The sequence below is a fragment of the Tachypleus tridentatus genome, unplaced genomic scaffold (assembly GCF_004210375.1).
Source record: "Tachypleus tridentatus isolate NWPU-2018 unplaced genomic scaffold, ASM421037v1 Hic_cluster_2, whole genome shotgun sequence".
NCBI lineage: Eukaryota > Metazoa > Arthropoda > Merostomata > Xiphosura > Limulidae > Tachypleus > Tachypleus tridentatus.
Window position 1 is genome coordinate 61,736,912 of NW_027467782.1, and position 19,331 is coordinate 61,756,242.

The window sequence follows — 19,331 nt, forward strand, 5'->3', positions numbered from 1 at the left end:
GCTTTGATAGTTATTGTTGGAATGTAGTTTTTTACCAAAACACACTAGTTTATATTTATATATATCTATTGTGAATTTGATTTTTAACCATTAATTGTTCTATGAATACACTACGAATTTCTTCACGAATTATTTTAATTTTAATTGACTCAGAAAGTAATTTACCGACGTTTGCCTACCTTGTTGGTCAAGACTGATTTCGAAAGAATTGTTTCAGTTAGTTGTGAAGTGTGATGTTAGGGTATATTATAGGGTAAGGGTCATAGAATTTGTCTCGTTATTTTTGATAGGCTATAATCTAGGTTAATTATTAAGTGCCACTTTTTTCAAAACATGGTCGTTTCATGGATTTGCACCTGGTTTTATATTCTGTCACTCCTTTTAATCAATGTCGCGAATACATTTTCCGATTGTTTTGTATTTTCAAAATATTAAAATAACGCAACGTCAGAAAATCGTCATGAAACTGTATTTTATGAGTCTGTGTGAAAGTCGCGGTCACATTTAATTAGTTTTAATATCAAATAAAAATGACAAAATACACAGTTATTCTTAAAATCTTTATTTTTTAACGACATTCCGAGCAAGAACCTCTTTCGTTTTACATGAAAATGCTTTAAAATATTATCACTAAATAGGCCTAACAATAAACATGCAAATTGTAAAAGAACAAAAAAGTTAGGCCTTAAAGACGAGAAAATGATGATAGCTTTATATGATCACACAAAACATGATTAAGTCATTTGAACCCAAAATAGAATTATTCCATTTTGGTGCAGAAAATTGAAACGGATTTTTATCGTTATTTGCAGGATTCAAACGGTATTGTAGATTAAAACCACGAGCATTGTTAACACCATTGGAACAAATCTAACCATAAATGGCCCTGGTGTTGAGTCTGTAAAATCACAAAAAATTACGTTATTATATTACGTATAAGTCTGTAAATTTGCTTATTTTTGGTTTTGCGTGTGTATGTAATCCTTTGAATATAAAAATAAATTAATTAAGTGATAGTGAAATTTAGAAGCAGGAAATTCTTCGTTACAGTTTTCTGATGTTATGTATAAATTATTTTGATTATTAAAGCCTTTTCTTATTTTGCCATCACCAGACTAAAATTTCTAAAATGTGATAATAAATCTTTACACAATCAGAATCGATAATACTAATTTTTCACTTTTGTGGTGTAACATTTGGAATCGAGGGTAAAGACCCTGAAAATCAGAACCAATACTGAAAATGATATTAAAACAACTTCTAAGTTGATTTATTCTGGCGAGGGTTGATTGGTGTTTTCGTAAATTTGGTTAAAATTTATATATTTATTTCAATTCAAACAATAACCACATGCATTTCAATAAAGACAGAGGAAGTACATTAAAACATTGCGGAAGGGTCGCGTGCTTCGTGCAGAACTTCAAAGGTGAAAAAAGCGTTTCATCTTATTCGGAGCGCAGTGGCATATTTTGGTAGAGGCTAGAGGGGCTCAGCCGGGGTCCATGGTCTTAATGGAGACCTATTGATAATTTTATTATATGTAAAATTACATAAATAGCCTTAAAAAACCTTAAATTCGCCACTGTTCAGACAGGTATTGTTTTCTGATTTTTGCTTACAATATCCGTATTTTCATAAGTGGCTTCGCGCAGAAAATGTAACATGTTGAGTGAAAAAATCAGACAATTATTGAACCATTAGATCTTCAAGTGAAGAGAAGATTATGATGTGAATATGTTTGTGGATGATTTTGATAGTGACTCTTGCTACAGTGATGTTGTTAGACCTACAAAGATGCATGCAGTTGTTGTGTTCTCAACTGATTCTGAATGAGAAAGTGATTATGACTCCACAAATATTCATTTTAGTTACTTGTTTCCTATTGTAATAATGATAGCTGGTCAGAAATAGACATTCCACAGAACTTGGAAATGTTTGAAGGAAATCCAAGGGTCACTATAACTCATTCAAACCCAAAAGTATTGTTTCCATGACAAGTTTAATTTTTTATAATGAATTGTTTGAAATGTTTAATCAGGAAATGTGTACCTACCATAATGAAACTGCAGAGAAACATAAAATGCCATCTGAAAGACTTAGTGATCTGAAGTTGCATCTAGAGACACGAGGATATTCTTAAGTCATATTCTACTGTCGGGACAGACAAGGAAATATAACTGGAAGGTTATTGGTCAATATATTCTCTTTTGATTAGCTTAGTATTTTCGCAGACAATGAACTGTAACAAATGTGAACAAATTTGGATACATCAGCTCTTCATAATTCAACAAGTACTGGATTTTTTTTTCAATGAATCTAGGATACTACACAACCCAAGTAACAGTTATCATTGGATGAAGGTATGATTTCATGGAAATAACATATAAGATTCCGAACATACAACTCTGGAAAAGCTGTAAAATATGGCTGCTGATGAGAATGATGCGTGAGTGACACAATTTATATTTACAACATTTATACTGATGAGGGAAATACTGGAGGAAACCATTCTTGTTTCCAATCTTGGATTGGGGAACCACACATACCAGGACAATTATTACAACAGCGCTTCTGTTGTAAGCTTGTTCCTAGAACATTAAACAAGGCTATGTAAAACAATCACAATGAATAATGAATTGCCGCCAAGTCTGAAGTTTCAACAATGAAAAAAAAATGAAACAGCTTTCCGTAGAAAGGTTATTTTTCGTTTTCACGTGAAAGGAAGAAGTGAGAATGGTTTTAGTCATCCACGGCTTACCTGTTTCTACTACAGAAAAGCAAAAATAGAATAACTAGAAGAAATTTAAAAATAAAACTGTATATGTTCTCTAATACAATGTCCACGTGAAAGGCATTGATCATACAAACCAGTACCTCTCATGTAACACCATTCTCAAAAAAAAAAAAAAAGGACAGTGAAATGGACAAAGAAACTTTATCTGATAAACTGTGGCCTTTTCAATTCATCTAATCTTCAAAATCGTAAATCAAAAGCAAATGATCTATAAACGCTCTCTGTGGTAAGAGGATGGATTTTTCCTCTCTTTTGTAAGAGGATGGATTACTAACAAAGAGAAAGAAGATTTACTAGAACCAAATAGGAACGAACCTGATCCATCATCTGGAGATACGAGGAAAGCTTCACGTGAGGATCCCCTGGAAAACTGTCTGGTGACATTAAACAACTTATGTATTTATTTTACCAACAAGAAAAAATAAAATTTCTACCAGAGTCTACAGAGTACGTAGTGCCCATGGTAAAGAAGTGAAATATGAAAGTTTTGTGCCCTTTACTGCATATAGAGAAATGTTTTACGGGATACCACACTTTAAAAAATTATTACGCATCTTCATGTATATACTCTGTGAGTTTCAAATAAATAATGAAAAAATATAGTTAAGTTATAAGCAAAATAAAACACGCCCTCCTTTCAAACTCAACGTTGTGATAAGTGACAAGCAATGACGCTCTGCATGAAACACGAGCTTTTAAGCACGTGACTCGTCCACAGTGTGTTAACAAAATGTTTTATTAAACGGAACACAAAATGAGCGTCATTAACATGTGAATCTCAGCTTGTGAAACAACAAACAACAGATCCTTTCTTTGTTTCACTTCTGGTTTATTATTATATTTATTTTGGAACTCTTTCTCCTCCTGGTCACGGCATGACCAGGTGGTTAGAATACTCGACTTCCAGTCACGAGGTCGAATCCACGTCCCACCAAACATGCTCACCCTCTGAACCCGGAGCCCAGCATGACCAGGTGGTTAAAATGCACTCGACTCGTAATATGTGGGTTGCGTGTTCGAATCCCCATTGCTCAAACGTGCTCGCCCTTTCAACCGTGGGGCGTTATAATGTAACGGTCAATCCCACTATTCTTTGGTAAAAGAGTATCCCAGGAGTTGGCGATGGGTGGTGATTACTAATTCCCTTCCCTCTAGTCTAATGTTGCAAAATACGCGAAATACAAAACAAACCAAAGCAACAGAAAATGTTCGTCATGATTGTTTGATGTAGAAGAGGACTGGGTCGTAGTCCAATATTATTCGAAGTAAAGATGACTCTGTTTTTGATTGATTTTCAATGTTGTTATTTGTTTCTTCAATTAATTCAAAGTAATCAAACTATTATAATAATAATGAAAAAATAAATCTAGCAAAGAAATAAAAACTAGATTAAAAGAATAATGCAGCCCCAGTGGCTCAGGGGTATGTCTGCGGACTTACAACTCTTAAACTCGGGTTTCAATACCCGTAGTAGGCAGAGCAGATAGCTCATTGTTTAGCTTTGTGTTTAATTAGAAGTTATTTTCTATTTATTTGTCCCTCGCTGGTACAGCGCTAAGACTACAGATTTACAACCTTAAAATCAGGGTTTTATTCCTCTCGGTGGATTCAGCAGAAAGCCCAATGTGGCTTTGCTATAAGAAAAACACATCTATTTATTTAGATGGACACTCAAATTATTTTTCAGTCTTATCGACAGCATAACAACCGGGTGTCCAAAACGTTGTCCGACATGGCCAGGTGGTTGAGGTGTTCGACTCGTAATCTGAAGTCGCAGGTTCTAATCCCCATCGCACCAAACATGCTCGTCCTTTCATCCGTGGGGTCCTTATAAAGTAATGGTCATTCCCGCTATTCGTTGGTGATGACCGCCTGCCCTCCCTCTAGTCTCGCATTGCTGAATTAGTGACGGCCAGCGCAGATAGTCCTCGTTTCGCTTTGCGCGAAATTCAAAAACAAACAAACCAAAAACGTATGCCAAGGTTAGAGATGTTGATAGAAGAAAACAGTTTGAAACATTCATATTTTCACTGCTCTGTGAGTGAAGCGTCACCACCATTTTGAAAGGTGGAATTTAACTTACCTTAAATATTTCATTTGTAGACTATGAGAAAATACTTGATTGTTTAATTATAACAATGTGTGTGTCTTCTTATAACAAAGCCATATCGGGCTACATGTTGTGTCCCCCAAGGGGAATCGAACCCCTGGTTTTAGATCAGAAGACTTACCGCTGTCTCTGTGGGGAACATGATTACGGTGTACAACTGAGTAATTGTACTTCACCTACAGTAAGTATCCAAACCAAATTTGAAGTTTTGTAAGCCCTCAGGCTAACCGCTGACTCACCGGAGGACAACATGCTTGATATATTTACTTACTTAACTATAACTTTGTATTACGAACCTCACCCCCTCTAGTACAGCGGCAAGTCTACGGATTTACACCGCTAAAATAAGGGGTTCGATTCCCTTCGGTGGGCTCAGCAGGTAGCGTGATGTGGCTTTGTTATAAAACACACACACACACATTACGAACCTGTTAGAAGCCCTGTAACGGTTGTATTTGTTTCACGCCCTCTCACGGAAGTTGTTGAAGTAGATATACGGCCACTGCAAAGACGAATTCCCCCTATGACCAAGAAGTCGTCGGGACATTCGGCACTAACTGGCCCGGAGACAGTTGAAGACGATGACGGAGTGACTAAGCCCACACCAAACGGTTGAACGCCATTGACATCGGAAGCAAGTTCGTAAGATATGGAACAAAACCCTGGCTCCTTCTTTAAACAGATGGTGTAGTCCAGGTTGTTGGGGTACCCCTGGTGTGTTGATGATGAACCATCTTCTTCAAAATTAAAACTCTTGATGGTACCATGAGTTCCGGTGTAGTATTGTAAACAGTGTTCAGGAACTTCAAAATGAAAAGAAATAAGATAATCTTATTGTAATTAAGCTTGTGACGTATACGTCCAAAACTCGGATCTCGGAAACTGCCTCACCAATCATAATTGGTAATATTTTTATAACTATTTTTATAGCTGAGCAATGAGTAAAACAATTGAAATGTTCACAAAAATGGTATGTTTCAGATTTAACCAATAAAAATTACGAAATGGATTAAGTCTCAAATGTAAAGCAATCCATAGTAAAATATTTGTATTTTTTATTTAGTGAAAATCTCATGAGTGTTGCAACAGGAAAGCAAGTTGGTAACTACGTCTACAGAGAGACACTTCAATAACATCTATTCTGTTGTGCAACACTGTGATAATAGCTTATTTTTAAGGGTCCGACATGGCCAAGCGTGTTAAGGCGTGCGACTCGTAATCTGAGGGTCGCGGGTTCGCATCCCTGTCGCACCAAACATGCTCGCCCTTTCAGCCGTGGGGCGTTATAATGTGACGGTCGATCTCACTATTCGTTGGTAAAGTAGCCCAAGAGTTGGCGGTGGGTGGTGGTGACTAGCTGCCTTCCCTCTAGTCTTACACTGCTAAATTAGGAACGGCTAGCGCAGATAGCCCTCAAGTAGCTTTGCGCAAAATTCAAAACAAACAAACAAACATATTTGTAAATTAGAATGTCAATAAAACGCTTTATTTCGCGCATGGCGCCTTGCTGGTACAGCGGTAAGTCTCGGATCGCTAAAATCAGGGTTCGATTCCCCTCGGTGAGCTGAGCAGATAGCCCGATGTGGCTTTGCCCTAAGAAAAACAAACAAACTCACGGATGGTAAACATTATTGAATGTCATGAACAAGTACATTGTTGTAGAACTTTCAGAAAATTCCAGAAGAGGTCGCTGGCCCAGTAGCCCTGCTAGTGTTATATAAGATACTTTTATGTGTGACAAGTAGCATAAAAGCACACATAAAGAGAAATATTTATGAAACACATTGATACGAATAATACTAGAGATTGTATGGTTGTGTGTTGTAATCTGAAACACGTACAAAGTGTATATTTCATTCACATGAATAACTGAATTGTTATACGTTGTATTTTATGGTATTTTAGTTTATTTGGTCTATAAGCAATAGATCCATTCCCATTGTTTAAAATCAAAATATTCAGTTGGTGACGTAATTAGGCCTAAATATTGAATCAACAACGTGCCCTGTGTCTCATTACTGGATTTGTTTGTTTTTTATAGTCACATTGGGCAATTTGCTGTGGCCACTGAGGGGAACCGAACTCCCTCATCTTAACGTTTTAAGTTATTTTTTTGTTTTATTAAAGAATCCTCCATAGAAGGTCTCGTGATCACACACATTACAAAGAAGAACAAACAAAAATTATATAAACACTATTATACAATCAAAGTCAATAAAAGTAACTACAACTGTCCCACCAAGAGACCGAACTGTTGGATTGATTATGTACATAACTTGTTATATGAATGATAGGCCGATAAAGTAAGTTTACTTTTTAAAACTGTTTAAACAAAATAAGAGAATCTAACCAAACACAAATTCAACACTACATCCTACCTATTTTGTCAGTGTTGCATTCCAGTTGAGTAATCTTGATGTTGAATTTTCTGGAATAACTGCCAATCATCATCACGTGCACGCTCACCATCCCCGACTCGTCTACGTCCACATAAACTGTAAAACATGGAGAGCTAATAGGCTTAACCAATCTCCTCGCATTACATAACGTTAACACACTAGATGGTATCACCTGACAATCCATTCAGTGAATATTTGAACAGCTACAAAGAACAGTGTTCCCAGTCAATCTGGACTTTATAAAGCGGCTCAGTAGAATGCATAACGCCGTTTAAGTGTTTGTAAAAATTCAATTATGTTCGACACAAATTGTTTCTAAAATCTCAGTGTGTCTTATAATTAATATATTTCAAAAATATTTGGACTTGTGGTGCATTGTAATAAACATTACTCGATAACGGAAGAGTTACTAGAAGACTAAACAATGGCAGGTTCATCTTCGCTGTTCGATTAATTTAACAATAATTTCACAATGAGCTATCCATGTTGTGCTTACCACGGCATCGAAACTCGGGTTTTACCGTTAGGCTTGATGCTGTGCCACGAGTAGGGAGGAATACCTCCACAGAACTGCTAAATTTCAACGTTAATAGCAGCTGTTGCCAATATGTCTTAAAAACAAACAAACATTGTCACCAAACAGTGATAACCTCTAGATGGTGGTGAAAATATACACAGTTACTACTACGACTAAACAATTATCGAAATGAAAATAAACAGTGTCTGTGATGAAATAAAACAGTTACTATAAGGACATGTGAAACACGACAATAATTGTGGTTTCGAACCTCTGTCATTATTTCAATACTTACAGTGATGACCAGTGTTTAGACCACAAATCCGGGATGACATTATTTTCATTTTGTCCAGAAATGACCAGCATGTCTTGCGAACAGTTGCCTTCGGTAGGCCGAGCTATGTCGAGGTCCAGAAAGTCCAGCCTCAGTTGACATATGGTGTTTTTTCTTTCCCACTCGGATTTTGCACATATGTTCTTTATCGTACTTTCTTGGATACAAAGGATTCCTGAAGTAGGTGAACTCCTCATAGCTGACGTCATCACACGATACCTCAACTAGACAATACATTCGAATTCAACTTTATCAATAAATACACGTCAGTGACACTATTAATAAGATAACAATATTAAAGCTAATACAGTCGTCCAGCAAGGGTATTGCAATCGGGTTCGCGTATTTGTGTTTCCGCACGCACATCTCCAAACCTAACAGGTCGATGCATATCAAAATTGTACACAAACTGGGAAGTCAATATGGAACACAGATTTTAACAGATTTGGTACAAATCCAAAATTGAATCCGAATTCTGGCGCACTTTCAATCATTTTCTATAATGGAGAAATAGGGCATCTTCGTGATTTTCGGTTAATAACTGTGAAGTGTGTTTGGATTTGTGCCAGATTTTATGGGCACATCACATAATGAATCTTTCTGGATCTGAGATGGATCTTCTGAGTTTTCGAGAATGAACTTTGACATGATATGATGCAATACATGTGATTGTTCTTGTTTAATTTTTCGTATAGGTTTACGTACAAATTTGTCTGAACTAAGGTTCGCGTGTTTGTTAAATTTCGCGCAAAGCTATACGAAGGCTATCTCTCTGTGCTAGCAGTCCCTAATTTAGCAGTGACAGATTACAGAGAGAAGTAGACTAGTCAGTATTACCCACTACCAACTCTTGGACTATTCAGTTAGCAACGAATATGGTAATTAGCTGTAATATTATAACACCCCCCCCATGGCTGAAAGAGCGAACATGTTCAGTAACGGGATTCGAACCAACGATAAGTTTGGCCATCGAACTAAAAACGCGTATGTTTCATTATAAGTGTAAATATAATAAGTCCAGGACTGTCAGCAATTCCAAATGTCTGTAAGTCATTATTTGGATTTTAAATATTGGTACTGCTGGTGTTATATCACCTTGGAATGTTTGATATTCATATCAGTATAACTAAAATCCATACTAGTGTAAAGTGCTTAAAAAAATAACCAAATTTAATCAAGAAAAAATACAAAATTTGGGCAAGTAAGAATTTCGCTGTAAACAACAACACGTATAGCAGACTCACGATTTCTGCTAAAAAACATATAAAGCTGTTATTTGCTATGTATCTCCAATCAGTGGAATTAATATTCGATATAAGGTATAAACATTTATTTAGTTTTCAAACTATAACCCCCCCTCCAGTACAGAGCGTGTGTTATCCGTAAGTTCTCTGTGCCCCACAAAATTACTATCTTAAAACCTATTGGATCAGGGTTATTTAATATTAATTCGTTCCACGCTTAAATACAGCCATTCTGGCATAAACGGATGATAGAGGTGACGCACGTCACCTGGTAGAGATGCTAGACCATTGCACATTAACTTCCAGCTGTTAGCTGGTAACAATTTACAGTTGGGCAGACACAGACAAACATGGGGTGAACATTGTACGGTGTAGTAGTTTAATAAAACCGGATTTAATCACCAGGATACCTGACAGACAGCTGCTTATTTTTTACTTGTTTTGGTAAAATGGATCCTGTACTCATGTATCGTTTTCAGGATATTTAATTAGTTAACCCTCAATTAAAAGAACGTGGTCGTTCACGTGCGAAGTTAATAATAATAAAGATTTATCCTGCAAATTTTCGTCTGGTTAGTTTTGTTCTTTTTTAATTCGGTAAATGCGAATATTAATTTTAAAGTACGCTCGTGCTTGGGCTCTTAACTCATTGGATAACAATTTAACTTTTGTTTGCACGTTCATGGTTTGAAAATCTCTAACCCTGTGAATGGTGATCATTAAGGACATAATATGAATAGCAATACAAGTTATTGACTTTAAATATTGTTCCCGTTTTCCTGAATTGTAAGGGTTTTTTATTGTTTTTGTTGAGTTTCGCGCAAAACTACTCGAGGGCTATCTGCGCTAGCCGTCCCTAATTTAGCAGTGTAAGACTAGAGGAAGGCAGCTAGTCATCACCACCTACCGCCAACTCTTGGGCTACTCTTTTACCAACGAATAGTGGGATTGACCGTCACATTATGCCGCCCCACGGTTGAAAGGGTGAGCATGTTTGGTATGACGGGATTCAGAACCCGCGACCCTCAGATTACGAATCGTACACCTTAACCCACCTGGTCATGCCGGGCTATCATAAGTATGTAGGCTTACGGCTGTGTCATTGGGGCATAGTTATCAAACTAACTTACCTAAATCCATCTTTTCATGACAATATAATCAAATGTGTGTCTATTGTCACAGAACCTTGGGTAATTGAACCACAGATGTAAGCGTTGTAAGTCCATAGACTTACAGCTGTCCCACCGAGTAACTATAATCATATCATAATATTAAAACAATTTTAATATTGTTCTGCAGCTAAAAATTTCTCTGCCAGATATTTAATGAGTTATAATAAGTATAGTCATCAATGTAAGGAAAGTAAAACAAATATTGAGGGATACAAGGAATTATATATTAGCCAGTAGGCTAATTAGGCCACTGCGTATGAATTGGGGCTACTGACTACAAGGAGGGCAACCAACAAACCACCCACCATTAACGCTAATAAATTAACTATTATTCCCACAAAGCATTCTCGGTTTAAAGTGCGGGGAATATTTAATAATTCGATTCGTTTCAAATGTTGGGCAACGCTACACGAGGGTTATGTGCTCTAGCCGTCCCTAATTTAGAAGCTATAGACTGAAAAGAAAACAGCTAGTATTCACCACTCACCGACAACAAGTGGATAACTCTTTAACTAGGAATAGTGGGATTTACTCTCACATTATAACGTCCCTACGGCTGAAAAAAGCTCATATGTTCAGTTACTGGGATTTAAAACAGCGACCCTCGGCCTGCGAGAAGAGCACCGAAATTCTCACGCCCTTAGAGTTGTAAAACTTTAGGTTAATTTTAAATTATTAAAGATTAAGTGGTAAGCCTAACAGCGAGAAGTAGCCCTAGAGCAAAACGTAGTACGTGCTACTAAGAAGTCAGATGTATCAACAGCGTAACCGCAACTTGAAAACAATGTTTTATCAAAGAAAATAATATGGTCACATTCCGACCGAATGATCTTTTAGGCCTAACAAGGCAAACGACACTTCGTAAGATTTTTGTGGGAAAATTGTTCAAAAAATTAGGAACCAATATACTTTCTCATCCGTATATATCACTACAAAACTACACCGGGTTATTTGTTGTGTCTACCTTGAGAAATTAAACACCGGATTTTTGAAGTGTTGTAAGTTCATAGACATACTGATGTGCCACCAGAAGACACTGCAACAACAGGAATCCGTCCGTTTCACAATGTTTGCGCAAAACTAGACAAAAGGTTAGACATCTGCTCCTAGCAAGTCATAAATCTGAATTGATAGACTAGAAGGAAGCTAGTGGACAGACTCTACCGCCAACTGTAGCCTGACAGAATAATAGGATTTGACTGTCGCCTTTACAACATCGTAAAGTTCGGGGAACGCTTGCGAGTCAAAGAGTCGTGAACAATGAACACTTAGATCCATAATTTGATTACACGAACAACTAAACCACGCTAAACCTGCAGCAGAAATAAAGATAAAATAAACAGATGTATTCGAAATAAAACCCGAAACGTTCCAGTAACTAATCCTCTCTGAAAACAATAAGAAGTTATCAAAGTATTTGTTTGTTTGTTTCTTTTGAATTTCGCACAAAGCTACTCGAGGGCTATCTGTGCTGGCCTTCCTTAATTGGGAAATTTAGACTAGAGGGAAGGCAGCTAGTCATCCCCACCCACCGCCAACTCTTGGGCTACTCTTTTACCAACGAATAGTGGGATTGACCGCACATTATAACGCTCCCACGGCTGAAAGGACGAGCATGTTTGGCGCGAAACGATTTTGCGAACCGCGACCCTCAGGTTACGAGTCGCATGCCTTAACACGCTTGGCCATACCGGGCCGATTATCATAGTATAATATATATTTTCCCGGACTATTCCAACGGCTTGAAGGACTTACACAGTTTACAGTATTCATTGAAGAACAAGCCAGGAATAAAAGACGGAAAAAAGATTTTCCGCTCTTAGAAAAACAAAATAGAATATACTTACACAAACAGCACACACTGCTATCACTTTCCTCCTCACACTGGCCCATAGGAACCTCCCAGTTCCATACAGAAAGATGCATCATAGCACGTGCCCTCGCGTCCGTCGACTGCTACGCAGGCTTCCAGTGACACTTCATTGTCCTTAGAACTCAGGGACCGTCTGACGGACTGCGAAGTGAGCCCAAGTCGTTCAGTTCTGACTTCTACCAGACACTGGGTCGAAGTAGTATGTGGCTGCTAGTAATGGAGACTTCTTGGGCTCTATGGATGCTGAAAATAAATCAATTAATAGTATAAATCTTAGGGCGACGTCAAACATTTAATGCTATTATCATTATGCAAAGAGAGAAGCGTAGCAGCGCAGATAGGATTTGAGCCCTTTAACCCTGATACCTTTAATTAATAACACTATGTAACAAAATTTTCACTTTTTCTTGTTTCTGGACAGAAAGTGTTATTTCCTAATTACTTATACCTAAAGTAAATAGAAAAGACCTATTTTTCTCTTCAAACTTTGCTTTGTGGCCTGGAAGCGTATAACGAAAACATGATGGGAGACTATATTTGGGGGCTGATACGTGAAAGTGATTTACATTACAGTCGCAAATCTCGAAAACCTACTCACTTCTAAACATTTTTGTATAACTTTAGTATAAATACATGTAAATCTTGGTTCATATATGTTGTTTTTTATCCAGACCTTATGTAAATGAAAATGTGCAAATTTGTCCGTTTTTACATAGAAAATAGATTAATTTCTAAATTTCATTATCCAGGTCACAAAAGCAAAGTTTGAAGGTAATAATGGCCATTTTCTGTACTTTTACAACATAAACAATAGAGAAATAACACATACTATCCAGGAACAAAATTTGTGTTACATAGTGTTATTAATCATTCGGCAACACTAACAAGTCCATCTTGGATCATAACACAGGGATTTTGAAGCTTTAAACTCATTTGAAAAAATGTATTTTTATTATGCGTCAGTATTCAGCGCGTGTTGTGTTTAGTATCTGTGTTCGAATCCTAGTAGGACGCAATGTTTGAATTTCTGAATAATTGCAGAGTTTTGTATCAACTGATGCATGCTTTTCAGACATTCTAGTTGACTGCATAAAAATTATACAGTTTAATAAAAACAAGTATTTTATTGCAACCAGTCAACAGGCCAGTTTAACACAAGGCACTCGACTCGTAATCCCGTCACACAAACATGCTCGCCCTTCCAGCCATGGGGCGCTATAAAGTTACGGTCAGTCCACTATTCGTTGATAAAAAGAGTAGCCCAAGAGTTGGCGGTGGGTGGTGATAACTAGCTGCCTTCCCTCTAGTTTTACACCGCAAAATTAGGGACGGCTAGCGCAGATAGCTCACGTGAAGCTTTGCGCAAAATTAAAAAAACAAACACAATACATTAGAAGTAACTATGATAAAGTAATGGCAAAACGTGCTTACGACCAAAGTGTTTCTAGGGTAAGAATACTCCATAACTTTCTATGTATTTCGTTATTTCTTATTCATCTTAAATAAGTAGACAGATGGATTATTTCAGATATAAAAGAAAAAAATATTAATGTTACATTAGTTGTATGAACGTCCAAATATATAATTGTTTGTTATTGAGTGCATAGATACATAATGGGTTATGTGCACTACGTCCCCCACAAAGATCGAACTCGTAATTTTAGCGTTATAAAGCTACTTTGATTTTAATTAATAAAACAATATATAAATTAGGCTCTTCACTTGTTTGTTTTGTTGAATGTTTTTTGAATTTCGCGCAAAGCTACTCGAGGGCTATCTGCGCTAGCCGTCTCTAATTTAGCTGTGTAAGACTAGAGGCAGGCAGCTAGTCATCACCACCCACCGCCAACTCTTGGGCTACTATTTTACCAACGAATTGACCATAACATTATAACGCCCCCACGGCTGGAAGGGCGAGCATGTTTGGTGCGACTGGGTTTGAACCCGCGCCCCTCAGATTACGAGTCGAATGCCTTAACTCACCTGGCCATGCCGGGCCAGAATGTCACGCTTCGAATATTTATGTACTTCAACTTCATGTTAAATAACAAATATAACACCACAACACTCAAAGTTATCTCTCATAAGTTAATATTTCAAACGTAGTTCTGCCGAACACAAGTATTTTCCACTTGTAAAGGGTAAATCAAACCATATCCAAATTACGCACGATTCTAATTACGGCCGACATGGGGCAAGAGTGCCACATTTATTGTGAAAGGGATTTCCCACACACACACAAACATCAGTCGCAGCGACCTCTGGTGATATTTTTGAATCAAACTGTCGGGATTATAACAGCAGCTGAAATACCTCTTTTCTCTCTTATTTATTTTAATTTTTACGGTGCTTGGTTTGTACTGGAAAGCTGTCGCACAGCAACCAACCGTGTCCGAATAATGGTGAGCGGAGTTTTGAAAACGTCATGCTGTGCATCTGACTCACAAATTTGAATTTACGAACTAAGTTTACGTCAGAAGTTTTGTAATTTTTTCATAATCATAATATAAATTATAAAAACCAGAAACGTTTTAAAGGTATCTAAATTCAAACTTAATAACTGACAATAATATAGAAGCAATGATTCGTTAAACAGGGAAGGCTACTTTACTTTAAAGTAGACAAAAACAGAACCAATTTATTTGGCATAACTCGTAACTATGACACTTCTGTTATCGCTTTTCGATAATGCTAAATTCAAAAAAAAAAGAAAAAGAAACTTAACGTTAGGGTAGAACGCTAAATAACACCACAACGTTTAAAACAAACTAACAAACTATTGACCAGTAAATGATAGTAACTCTATATCACGTGACCGATTCACGAAAGTCTAAAATTCATCTTATGGAAAATTCAATGAAACGAGCCGATGTTATAATTATTCGATACTCGTTATATTGTTAACAGATGTCAGCACTTGTTATTTTTATGGTATTCCTGTTATTTGTTTTTAACATAAGCGAACAATCATAATAAAGTATAAAAACGCATAACGTGGCACACATCATAGAGTTTATTGTCAAGTCATCTACGTACGTGAGAAATTTAATATCTTTACAGACAAATAAACTATTTATAAGTATAATGTTTATTTTTGAATTTCTGCGCTAGTCGTCTCTAATTTTGCAGAGTAAGACTAGAAAGAATGCAGCTAGTCATCACCACCCACCGCCAACTCTTGGGATAGAGTTTTACCAACGAATAGTAGAACCGACCGTTACATTATAACGCGACTTACAATAGCTAAACGGGAGAGCGTTTTTGGTGGGACCCTTAGATTACGAGTCGAATGCCTTATCTACCTGGCGTTGCCGGGCGTTGTAATAATAATACACCAGATTGTAACCTAACCTAAGCCCATAATGTAGTTTTCTTTTCATTGTATTTAAGCAATAATTTATTTTTTCAAGAAAATGTAATATTTTTTTTATTTTACCTTAGGTATTTCTCATAGCAAGTATAATCTTAAAATTATTGAAATATTTGTTTGTTTTGTGTTTTAGAAATTAGACACGAAATTACACAATGGACTATCTGTGCTCTGCCCACCACGGTTATCAAAACCCGGTTTTTAGCGATGTAAATACATAGTCATTTCAATGTTCTACGGAAGCGCTGTTTATATTAACAGAACTTTGGAATATCAGCCAGAAAAAACCGCTATGCTGCGGTAAAGCGAAAACCAAAAATGGTAAAAACCTACAAAAAAAAAAAAAAATGATTAATGCGAAATAGGTGTTCAGCTTTTCACAAAGCTTGGGATCTTCATTTCTTTCGCGGTATAAGTTTGTTATTTTTTTTAACTTAGAAATAAGATTCAACTTTTATCTCACAGATAACTCAATTTAAAGCTTCTTACTCAGACGGGAATCTTGTACCGACGGTGGAAACATTCAACAGCTCGTGACTGAAAAATACGAAGCTCGTGGGTTGGCCATGATGTGCTGTTGAAATAAACCGACAAAACCTATTTCCGATCATTTTGTATCTGTACATTTTGTCGCAAACAAAGCGTATTTGTGTCTTCTTTTGCATCAGAACTTACCAAAAGGTCCGGCACCCATAGCTCCGGTGGCTGGATACTCCATAACCTCTCGAAGTCCATAATTTACAGGACGGTGAATGACCTTTCCGATGGCGCTTGTGGTCAGTAAAATTTTCCAAAATATCAAGTAGGAAAACTATACAAAAAATGTATATTAAACCAATCATTCAAATCGGACACCCTAAAAGTATCATGTTTGTCTTTAGTTGAAGAAGTGCTTGGAATAAGTATCTTTCAAGATCTGTTTATAATTTCAAATTATTTCTAAAATGTTCGTGTTAAAAACCGACACATCTAAACTACAACTCTCTTTGTTATAATAAAATAATCAAAATAATAAAATAATCTCATTTTACAAACAAGCAATTTGATTGCTAAAGTTAAACAAAACAGAGTTATTGTAGTAACTGAGGACATTTTATTGTTTTACCAACTAACTACAGTGCTTAGAGTCCACCGCTGGCACAGCAGTGAGTCTACAGTTTTAGAACGATAAAATCAGGGGTTTGAGCCCTTCGGTGGACTCAGCAGATAGCCCGATGTGGTTTTAGTATAAGAAAACACACAATTCTTAGTAACTAAATACGGCATTGCTGTTTCAATAGAGCACTGTTGTCTTGTGGTAAGGTACTTGCTGTTCATAGTAACTAAGTACAATATTGTTTAATAGTACATAATAGTACTACTATTTTGTCGTAGTTACAAAATATATAATATTTATTTTTACAGAACATTATTTTACTAAATAAGTTATTATTCATAGTAGCTAAATACAATGTTACAAAGTTATTTTATTTAATAGACAATTTGCTATTTCATGAAAATGAATTTAACATTGTTATTTGCTGTTTATATAGTACCTAATGCAGCATTGTTGTTTTAACAGAACAATATTGTGATGTAATAAATAACTCATTGTTCACAGTGACTTAATACAATACGACCACAGGGTTATCCCAACTACATCTCTACAGATACTAATACACCCCCATTGTGTCTTACTTTGTGATGTTTTGCTTCTATCTTAGATAAAACTAGGCACTATTTTCAAAATTACAAGAAAAACTCAAGAGTTTCGAATACTTCAAACTTATCAAAAACTACCGAACGTTGGTTTTCTTGTAAACATTTTCTAATGATAAATATGTGATGAACACATGATAAGTGTTATTAAATATGTGCTTGCGATATATAGATATGCACTGTGTAAATGGTGAAGAAAATTATTCAGAATATTTTAATTATCAAAAATTAACTTACTTCTAACCGAATATATTTTGTATTTGCACGTGACTTACAATTATTGACGAATACGCCGTACCATCCAGTAACCCATAGTTTTAGACAACTGAAGGAAACAGTAGTTTTTAGACGAGTTCTTATGTCTGCCAAGAGAAGAAAAAAATGTTTACTTTTACTTACCATTTGGAACAGGTACGTAATCCTACGAAATAAGTAAATTATTTTTATATGTAGAAATCAGGATGAGTTGGTCTTTGCGGGGAATCCTGATGGAAAGTAGCAGTACTGACGAAACGACCAATGTAAAATGTGCTTCAGTGACCGGTCTCTTGTGGCTTGTTCGCTCATTAACATACCTCCTCACAACAGTTGGTCACATCACGTGACTAGTCAGCCTTAATTTCAGTTGGCTATCTTTGTCCAATTACTAAAAGCTTTTCATTTCCTCTCAACCATTATGAAACTCGTATATGTCCATATTTTCTTTTGTGGCAATATGATCATGTATGCAATAGATTCCCCCTCTTCTACCATAGACGCCTCACCCTATTGACTCACGCATTATTATAATATAGCCACTTGAATACTGCTTGGTCCATATCACAAATGGAATTATGTTTGTGCTCACAGCATAGAATATATTCTATATCATCCACGTGTTTTGGCGTCAAATTACTCATCAGCAAATATTCCATTGTTCAGTGAGGTCATCAAAATCAAACTACTATGTAATTGCCTATCTATTTGTTATGGATTGTACACTGTATAAATATATATACATATTGTTTGTTTTTACATTAAAAAGTACGAAATTCAAACACGGAAACGGACAGTTTTGTATATCCGGATAAAGGTTACCACGTCATCAAAAGCGTTGTGAGTAGTCATTAAGCGAACGTTGCACTCACACCACCCCACAGACACACACGTTATCCCATCGTTGTAATGGATAAACCAATTAACCTGGATTCGTCATAAACCCCTTTACAATTTAGGAAATGGATTTCAATACAAAGAGTTCCTACTATCAATAGAAGCAGTCAACTATATGATGCTTCTAAATCAACCCAATCTTTCCTCTTCATTACCAAACAGTCCTCAAGGTCCTCAAACATTATTAGTCTGTATTTCAGTATAAAGGTTACGATTGTGATTATCTAATTATTATACTTAGCCTCAATGCTTTACAAAACCGTGAATTTGAAGAATTAGAACGTCACACACACACACACACACACACATCCGTATGCGTATATATTTAGGGCACTATTTAGTAACCGTGATTCATACCTGGGCATTGGATCGCTTAGTGTTTTTGTTTGTTTTTTTTCATTCTGTAACACATTACACCGATTGGTGCCAAAATCATTTCGACACTATACTGTTTTGGTTTTCATATGTAGAATAAAGTTAGGTGTCGCTGCTAATGTGATGTCTCATTTTATTGATTATATATAGTTGTGTTGGTGATAGAAGATTTCAAAGCAGACGTATCAAACGTGTTCTAGTTTCTCGTCTGTCCATGGTTCGTGTTTCATTTGCACAAAACTCATTCCGTTCAAAGTGACGACCAATTCTTAGAGATGGCTGCAGTAAGTGTT

The 19,331-nt window shown here is 36.4% G+C and overlaps 1 pseudogene; it reads right to left on the bottom strand.

Moving 5' to 3' along the window:
* Window positions 1-711: 711 nt before the first annotated feature.
* Window positions 712-12,596, bottom strand: LOC143242352 (uncharacterized; annotated as a pseudogene).
* Between the last annotated feature and the right edge of the window lie 6,735 nt (window positions 12,597-19,331).